At 39.8% G+C, this 9,998-nt stretch overlaps 1 protein-coding gene and 1 long non-coding RNA gene across 2 annotated transcripts in view; one reads left to right on the forward strand and one right to left on the reverse strand.

Moving 5' to 3' along the window:
- BRINP3 (BMP/retinoic acid inducible neural specific 3) overlaps positions 1-4,187 on the reverse strand; it is a 419,892-nt gene extending 415,705 nt beyond the window's left edge. Inside the window, exon 1 of the mRNA XM_007191167.2 lies at positions 3,987-4,187. The gene's annotated coding sequence lies outside the window, so the exon portion shown is untranslated. The remainder of the gene's footprint in view (positions 1-3,986) is intronic.
- A 3,773-nt stretch (positions 4,188-7,960) lies between these two features.
- Positions 7,961-9,481, forward strand: LOC130704598 (uncharacterized). The gene is made up of 3 exons (XR_009004994.1): positions 7,961-8,198; positions 8,621-8,720; positions 9,118-9,481. It is a non-coding gene; the product is annotated as an uncharacterized LOC130704598 (long non-coding RNA).
- The last annotated feature ends 517 nt before the right edge of the window (positions 9,482-9,998 follow it).

Below are 9,998 nucleotides of genomic sequence, written 5' to 3' on the forward strand. Positions count from 1 at the left end.
TACGTTCGAATGTAATGTTAACATATTTATTAATTTAATCAATAAATGTGTATTTTATAGATTTAATTTGCTGAAACTATAACATGGTAGCTCCTTTATCAGCTATTAAAAGAAATTTGTTATGCCTTGGGTGCTTTTAGAGGCATCCACATTTGAGTAAATTAGGGTTTATGCATTAATACAAATGCTCCTAAAAGAAAAATTATAAATAAAAATAGTTTACACTGAGGATAAATACCATTTTTAACTCTAAACTTAAAAAATAAAAAAATTGAGAAATTATGAATTGTAAGAAATAACAACGAATATAGAAGAATAAGACTCTTTAAGATTTCCTAATTTATTATATTGCATGTCATTTTTCCACATCTGAATTTATGCTTTCCTGGTTAAAAATAAACAGTTACAAAATTAACACAACTATTTATGTCTTGATAAAATATGTAGTAATTCAATCAGCTCATTAAAAGTATATTAGTTATATCTTTTAATCTTGGGGGAAAAGAAACTGGTTAGAAAATAACTGTTTACTTCAATTAGAGCATCTATTAGTTATACATGATTTGTTACTTTGAATATGAAATTGAGAAATATCCCAGAACTGTTTGCATGAATACTTTATTTCAAACCTTAAGTATAGAAGAGCTAATTCATAGCTTATGAAATAATTATCTATGGAGACTTTATAACTGGATAGGTCTGCAAATAACTAATAGGATATAAATATTCTTAATAACCCATCAAATATGCCTTGAAATGATAGCAATAAAAGCCTTAAAATGTTATTGATGAGGATATTTGATGACCAGTGTAAAATGGTTTGAGTGGCTATTTGATATCGCTAAAAAGAAAAAAAAAAAAGGGAGCTAGGCCAGGACTTCTAGATATATTTTCAGCAAAAGGGCCATTAGTGTTAATGATTAAATTTCATCTTCAGAGAATCTTTTACTCTTTTATAGAATAGAATAAACATCTTAATACTATTTCCTTCTTTTAAGAATCAAGATCATCCATTAGCAATCAATAATATTAAACACAATTTTTTTTCTTTTGCTCTCCTTTAGAACTCATGAATTGTAAACATTAAAATCATAAAACCAAATAGCAGTGCATGGAAAAACTGGTCAGAGTTACACTACTAAATGTCTAAATGAAATTATCCATGTAGCTGCTAAATTAAAACACCAACAATGCTAGATGTCACCTAATTAATCCTGGTAAGCTGAATATGAGTTGATAATGTCAGAAATTACAAGTCTGGCTTTTCTCGAGTTTCTTCATTATGAAAGTTGTTATATGAGAATATTTCGATCTTGTTTTCAATTAAACTGACAGAGATCAACAAGTTAATATAAATCTGCTAAGAAATCAGACTTTCACTAAATGACGCTGAAAAGTCAATGAAGAGCAACTATTTTTGTAAAAGTGACTCTTCTCCGAGAACTTCATTAAAGCCGAGGTAAATACAATGTAAATAAGAACAAATGTGCCTTAAGGAGTATACTCTTTAAGCTTGTGTTTTTTGTTTTTTGTTTTTTAGCTACACAATACCAAAACAAAAGAGATACTATGTAAACTCATTAGACACCATAAAAACATAGACCAAGAATATTTGGTACTAATTTTTTTTCAGTTGAGTCAACATTACTTCTTGCATGGAAAAAGAATTTTATCCAGAAACCAAACAAAAAAATCAAACATACATGGTATCTTTTTCAAAATACATTTTGTTTTCATAACGTTTGTCTTTTTAAAGCATCCTCATCTCTTCTGTCATTTTTTCTGCAAAAACACTATGAAGTAGATGGTGTTTTCAACCATGTGAGAGATGAGAGTTGGAAGGAGTAGTCAAGAAACCTTACTAGGATCGCATTAGTGAGGTGGAACTAGAAATATAATTGAGGAAGAATTCTTAGATCCATCTCTCTCTACTTTTCACAATAACCCAATACTGGGAGGTAAAATGAAAACTGTTAAGAATCTTAGAAGAGGACCTCATTTATCATAAGTCATAATCATAACATACAAACACCTTTGGGATATTTTTTAATAAAAGATTTGTGCTAAACTTGCCACGGATGGGCGTTACATTTGTCTTTGCGTCTGAACTTTGAACTTCTAATACTCATATCTAATTTTCTAAATTATTAAAATTTTAGACACTCTAGTCAGTAACTACTCTTTCTGGAGATAATATGAAAAAAATCAAAATAACAGGTAATATAGGAAACTGAAGTATAGGCTGATAACAGAGCATCAAAGTTTTGAAGTCCTATCAGTTGAGTTCTTTGCACTTGTAGAGAAAAACACACAAAGGCACTATTCTGAAAAGAAATTCCATCTTTATTTAAAAAACACACAAATCTAGGAGTAAGGCTAATTTCATATATGCATGTATGTATATGATACACACACACATGCACACACACACTCTTAGAGTCCCAATGGTTTCTTCCTACTTAGGTTTGATTTACTTGATTATCATATATCAATCATTCTGCATGAAGAAAATCAAAATGTACTGTATTTTATAAAAAATGTACATTTCCATTACAATGTTGAGTTTATTAAGAGAAAATATCTCATGAGAAGCTGGAATGACATATTATCTGATTAAATGATAAATGAAATCAATCATATGGTATCATGTCTACTTCATTTAAAAACACTATTAAAGCAATGTAATTTAAAATAAATACCTTCTTCACTCACCCAAAAGTGGGCATACATATGTAATACAATGTATAATAATGGTATATTCACTGCAATAGAACTCCAGAGGGTAAAATGCAAAAGAATTGAGGAATTGGAATTCATTGACAAATTACTTTTTCCAGTGGAGTAAAAACTACCTCTTGCATCAAACTAAGAAAAGCACCATAACTTTGCAATTTTATGACCCAAAGTCACGATTATCTTTCATATTTCTTCAACATGTTATCAGTGAGCCTTACAAGCAGAAAAATTATTGATCAGGGATCTACGTCAATAAATGTAAGTACTAAAATTATTTCCAGAGAAAAATCTTAAAGAATACAATTTCTTAGAGAAGAAAAACTGTTAGAAATAAATGAAATAGTTTTAGGATTATATCTTATCAAATTTTTTTGCTTCACTGTGTGGGGACTCCAGACTCCTTCAACATGTAAGCAAAACATAACAAAACAATATCAATAATAATAACATAACTTATTCAAATTGTGTTTTTCATTTTAATTGAGATTTTTAGGGGTTGTTGTTACGTCTGACAGTGGAAGAAATCTATTGGCTGGTAACATTATACATCTCCAAAACCTGGAATTTTAAAAAGCTTTATTTATGAGAGATTTTCCATAATTTAAAAAATGTGTTTATATTTTATTTTTCAGTTTCCAACTGGTTTCCTAAGCCCAAAGATTTCTATACTGGGGTCACACATAACACTGCTTTAGGGCAAGCTCTTTTCTCATCCTATTTGACAACCCAGCCCACCTTTACCCCAAGGATTATTTTTTTTTTGAAATTGAGAAAATTACATGAAAATACCCACAAAACATTTCTCTCAAGGAGTCAGAATTAAATTGCTAGTTGAAGATGCCCTTAATAGTTCTCCAATTCTCCTTTATATATTCAGGTCTATGACCTTAACAAGAAGCAGTTTTAAGGCATTTCTGCAACTACTAGCTTACATCCTTCATTAGGGGTCTACATTCCTTCCTCTAACTTCTACCCTCCCCATTTCTTCCTCTCACCTTGGCCCAGTTTACGATTTTGGTAACATTGTTAAACATTTAAATAAATGTACCTTGAACATACAAGTGAATGCATGTTAAACATTTAAGTGGATTTAAATGGTTCTTGAATGCAAATATCAAGAAGTTATGCATCATAGCAGACCCATTTGAAAATACATGTATTCCATCGCTTCAAACAGGGAAAAACTATCACGGGAGGGGTCAAACACAGGTTATATCATTGTCAATAAAATATAGACATTCAGTCCTTACCTGCTTAACTGCATGATGACAAATCTAAACAGCTCGCAAAAGAAAAAGTACCCCAAATCTGAATCATCTGTCTTCGAAGCTGCTGTGACAGTTTTATACCCTGGTGCTTTCTTCTTTGCTTACATCTATTTGACCGGCTAGACTATTTGTAAGCAATAGGAGGGTTATTTAGCAAACCCAGTCACCTCTTCCTCGTTTCAAGCCTCGGGTTGGTATCTCACACAGCTGGAAACATGCATCTTATCTTCGAGGGTAGAGCCTCCCCAGCGTTTCCCAGTCGGATTCCCATCAGAAGGTGGTCCCTGCTCTAAAGGGCTGATTACGTTTCTGACCTGGTGCAAAGTAAAAGGGACTGTGGCTCAACTCTTGGAGACGAGTAGAACAGCCGTCGGAGTCTTAAACTCTCTGCCACTGCTCGGCTGCAGAACGAGCATTACCAGCAGCCAAGAAGCACCACCCCCTCTCGGGTGGACGCCGGAGGGGAGCCCTCCCAGCCTGGATCCTCCTACCTCCCGCCCCGCCTCCAGGAAAGGGGGACGGAAACCGAAAAGCCTAACTTGCAAGTGGGTATAACAGAAGCTGAAAGACTCGCAACCCTTACTCTTTGCTTTTCACTTATACGCCAACCTCTGGCTCCAAGTTCAAATCCAACTCTTTCTTTCCCCTCACCGCTCCACCCTCCGGATTCCCGCGAGTTGGTGAAGGAAGGGAGGGTGTGACGGCCAGCAACACTTTCACACAGAGCCTGAGAAGTCAGCTATTCTAAGCCCAACTAAACGGATGGATGGAGACTCATTTTTTATGAAGCAGGCATGCTGGAGAGCCGTCATTTCTTAGTCCTAGGTACAGCTCGTTAAAAATAATAATAATAACTAATAAATACAAACGCAGGTGGGCGCTGCTGAGGGATTCTAGAGCTCCCAAATCTGGCCTCTAGCACAGAAAAGAGGTTTTGCTCAAATTCGGCGGGAGGAAGACTGGAAATGGAGCGTGAAGCAAGGATGAACCCCCTGGCGCGCGCCCGGCTCCGGGGCTGCGAATGCCCACGCCGGGCGCCCGTTCGCCGCAGGGGCCTAGAGCCGAGCCTGCGCCGGCGGGGCGGGCGGGGCGCGGGGCACGGTCCCCACCCGTGAGGGTCATCCCCATTCCCGGCGCCAAGCCCGGGCCGCCCGGTCTACAGGGCACCTTGTCCTCCGCGCACCTTGTCCTCCGTGCTCCCGGCGCCCAGGTGGCTTAGGCGTTGCCACGAGCTGCGGACAAATCTTCAGGCAGAGTCGCCTGTTGCTCGCCCTCCCGGTTAAAGCGTCCTTGACGGTGCAATGCACATCTCCCCTCCACCAACCTGAGTTTCAGGTTATGATACAGGAAAAAAAAACGCACTTACCTAAGTACCTGACGTCTGTGCCTTACTGGAGTAGACTAGGTTAAGAAGCAAAGATCTGACTGCACGGAAAGTTGGGGTTTTTTGGGGTTATTTTTCCTTCCCTCCCTCCACTCCTGCGCAACAGCAGCAGTCCTCCAAAGAGGATGTTTGAATGGGTGAATTATGGTAAGCCCCTCGTTTCTTCAGCTGAAGTCTCGGGCGCTGATGGCACTTGTCAGGCAGGACGACCAGGCTGGGAAGGAGACCAGGTAGAAACTAGTGACGGGTGAGGGGAGCCAAGTGGTGCGGACCACAGGCAGCCCCGTTCCCTCGGTGGAAGCCAAGGGGGAAAAGCCCTTGAATCCCGAGACTGGGGGATGGATGATGCCGCAGCTGGAGTACTTTTCTGTCTGGAAGCTAAAAGGGCTTTTGAATTTAAAAAAGCATGACTTAGGGTGTCGAGTAAGCCATCAATGACGACAGAAATAGTTCTTTCCGAGAAATTTTAAAAAAAGGGGGGGGGGGGGAGGAAGAAAGAAAAGAAAGAAGGAAAGAAAGAAAATCTTGAACAATAGGTTTTCACCTCCATCCATCCCAATAACCAGAAATGTAGAAAACAGCAACTTGTTCTTATGGGGAGAGGTTGTGGGGGGGGGGGGCTTCAACAGAGATAAACCCCAAACCTCAGCATGCATCAGAGACGACTGATACATTCGGGTTTGGCATTTAATAAATACTGTGTCCTTGTCAATGTGTGAAGTAAAAGCTAAGATTTAAATGTTTCTAAGCACACCTATACTTAAAGGGGAAGTGATAATCATAACTGTCAGTTAATCTCATAAAAATGCTCATAAAATAAAAAAAACACTGACATATTAACATACTTATTAAAACTGAGTCTGGGGGTTGAACAAGTGTGAAGAGTGAGGCAATTAAATTTTTCATATAAAGTCTGTCCCTGAATTTCAATGATTAGTACCAACATAATCAGTGCTTTCTTCTGATAGCTCTCTTCCTCTGAAATGAGCACCCGCTAAATTCACAAAATTGGAAACCTACTCCCAAATATGATGCTTGAATTTAAATACAGCACCCAAAATAATGTGTTCATGTGTGATTTGGGATGTCGTAAAAAAAAAAAAAAAAAAAAAATGGTGCACCCAAAACTCACACTCGTCATGTTACCATACAGTGGTTTTTAGTGCTTAGTATCCTGCTGAACTCATAAAATACACTTTACAAAAGTCCTCCCTAGTCATGTAATTGCTTACAATGAACAAATAGTGACCTGAACAACCTTCTGAAGATCAGGAAAGAGTGAACTTTGCCAGACCCTGCAATTGTCAGAAGGTCTGTGTTAAGCTCACTCTTAGATAAACATAAAATTTGACCTTTCAAATGGCTCAAGAATGTGTGCCAAGAAGCATTACTGGGGGGTGGAGGGGGAGGATGGTTAATGTTTCCTATAACCTGAAATATGAATGAGGGCAGAAATAAATAATGTAAAAGGTGATGGGGTAATTCATTACATGGGCTACATCAGCACAACTGCAACTAACATACTAATTAATCAACACATTCACATAGATCTTTGAGTTCTGAAAGTGACAAAAATGTAAGAAATGAGACATTTTTTAAACAAACAAGCTTATTAAAAATAACACTAGCACTAAGTTTCTCATAACATATAAAGAGAAGAACTTACCAGAGGAAATTTCAGGAAGCAAGATGACTATGAGAAAAATACATCCAAGATGCCAACAGATATTCCATGATCTTCCAAACCAAGGTAAAGTGATGAGCTTCAGGGTGGTGGAACTTTGAAATAATCAGCAGTTCCTGGTGGCATACCAAGTAAAAACAAGTTACACGCAGAGCCAGGAAGCCCCAAGGGAGGGAAGCAAAGTGTGAAAGAGGTGCCTTTTATTTTAGGGGGAGTGGGAGGGGGCTTATTTGTGGTGAGCCTTAGGCAGACAAAGTGAAATTTTACGGACTGTACAGCCCCATACAGTGGGGAAAAATAGAAGCTGTGTAACCCCAGAGACCAGGAGGTGGACTACTGATAAATCTGCAAAGAGAAGTAAAAGGATGTGTTGAAGACAGCGGGATAAAGAGAGAACTAGGGAGCGAGGCTGTAGTCATCCTGATAGATACAGCAGCAAGAGTGATTTAGGCTGCTGGGAAGGATCCAATGAGAATTCAAGAGGGCACCGCTTCGGAAATCCTGCTCTGATCTTCCCACTCTCAGTTCTTTAAGAGTTACCTGCGTTGGGAACATGATCATTAGGATTAATAGTATTCCATCAGTGCATTTCACTAGGATTTCCCTTGAACCCTCTCCCTCGCAGCAACCGAGGGAGGCGTAGTGAGGAAGCCCAACACAACCAAGCCCCCCAGTAACCACTGTGGTCGCTTTAGGATGACCAGATCATCAGCGATTTGCATTGGGGGCTGAAGACGCAGAGGAAGCCGGGTCGCCTGGCGCTTTCGGGGGCGCTGTGCCGGGAGGATTAGGCAGGGGGCCAGGGAACCGCGGGTGGAAGCGGCAGCGGCGGCGGCAGGAGCCCTCCCAGGTCCTGCTTCCTCGGCGAATCCTGCTTCCCCGGGACTCCAGGCAATCGACTTCCCTTCGAAACCTCAGCTCTAAACGCCTCGCTTTAGAAGCTAGAGCTTTGGAGGTTCTGAGGACCGTCCCTGGGGGAGCAGGTGGCAGGCTGTGAGACTCCCGCGTCACCTCTTATTCCTAAACAATTGCGGAGGAAGAGCGTGCCAGAAATGGCTTTGCTGCCGAATGCATTATCTTGCCTTTTTCATAGCCCGATACCGCAAACGATCGCCTGATCGATCGGGTAAGACTAGATTTATTCCTTCTCTCCCTTTCCTCTACGGCCCCGTCCCTTCTCCAAGCCCAAATCCCAAACCCAAATCCCAATCTCTCTCTCTCTCTCTCTTTCTCTCTCTCTCTCTCATTCAATTCAGGAACTTCCCTTTTCTCTTTGAAACCTACTTCCCCTAGGGAATTGCTTGTGTGACCGAGGGGCTGGCTATTCTCTTTGCGGATGATTTATATTTTGACAGTGAAATGAATCCCCCCGTCGCCACCCCACCGCACCCTCCTTAGAGAATCTCCCTTCCTCCCCCCAGGGGTTCACTCTCAGCCCTGGGATCTGGGTAAAGAGTGCTGTGGGAGTCTTTTGCCCTCTGTATCTTCCTCTGGACCCTGAAGCTTAAGCATTATCCGCCTCTCTCGCTCTCTCTCTCTTTCTTTTAGAAATAGGAGGAAAAGGTAGAGTGGAAATTGATTTCTTGCAGAGACTGAGGCGCCGAATGATAGAGGGAATAAACATTTCCCCCGGATAAAAATGTTCTTGGTAAGTAATCTTATTTTCTGCGGTTGAAAAGGAAACACATTGCTTCTCACTGTCCCATCCCCCTCTCCATTCATTTATTTGCTCTCTGTATGGAAATCACGAGCTGGGTCAGCGGAAATTTTCTTTTCCTCCTTCCTAGGAGAGTAGTAGCTTCTAAGGGTGAATTTGAAGAAAGGGGCTTTAAGCAGGCAACGTGAAGGCTTTAAGGTCCTAAATTTCCTACGTTCACAATCTAGACACAGATAAAGCTGATGCCTGCTTGCTTGCTAAATGGGTAGTTAAATATCTCCCTTATTTCTTAACTCTCTTTCCTTTCTGAAAATAAAGAAAATAGTTTGGGGTCGTAGCCCCGTGTCTGTGCCCCTTCACCATGTTCTAAAATATATATTTTTTTCAGTTTCAGATATGAGAACGTGTGTTTTTCACATTTTTGGCCAGGAAAGTTCAAGTCATAGAAACGTCTTACTAGTGTGTACACCCTCTGTCCAATTCTTGCACCAGAAACAAATTCATGGCGACCGAAGTAGGTATTTGCATGTCGTGGTGATACCTATGAATTCATCACGCCCTCTGGCTTCCGTGAGTCTACAGCACCCCCAGGCTGCACACGCTCATTCTGTGGAGAATGGGTAGGTGTAGGAGTGGGAAGGAGCTAAAGGGCTCTTGATTGTGCTGACGTCCTATGTCACTAGGCGCACAGAATAACAAAGATTGCCAATTGTGTAAACTTGGTTTTTCAAGTGTAAGCCGACCGTTTTGGATGTGAACAATTAAAAGAGACTTCCTCTAAGAGAAACCACTGCAATTTTGAGTTATAGAATATATTTTACTAGTGAACTATTCATATTCATTTTTTTCCTCCGTTGTCATTCTTTCCACTTCAATTCCTTATCCCCAAATTTTAATGATAACGGTGAGCTAATTGTCATAAAATGTATTCATGATAAAAACAGGATGCCCTCAGCCTCATCTGAAATATCTGATCTTAAAATTCCATTGATAAGATGGTAAGAATAGACTTTATTTCAGATAATCAATTTTCTAGAAAGCACTGATATAAAATCCTAGAAGAGAGATAGCCAAGTGGGATATTACAATAGTAAGGTGCACCGTGCAGGTGTGCAAATCTGTAGTCGTCATTACTATCAAAATTGGCAAGGGAAAAAATTTCACTAAGGATATGTTTGTATAACTTTTTTTTTCTTTCTCTCCTCAGGCTGTATTCCATTCCTAATGATGTCCTAGAACAGAAGGTTTTCTTCAGTCATCTCATTTTAC

Source organism: Balaenoptera acutorostrata, chromosome 1 (assembly GCF_949987535.1).
Source record: "Balaenoptera acutorostrata chromosome 1, mBalAcu1.1, whole genome shotgun sequence".
Taxonomy (NCBI): Eukaryota; Metazoa; Chordata; class Mammalia; order Artiodactyla; family Balaenopteridae; genus Balaenoptera; species Balaenoptera acutorostrata.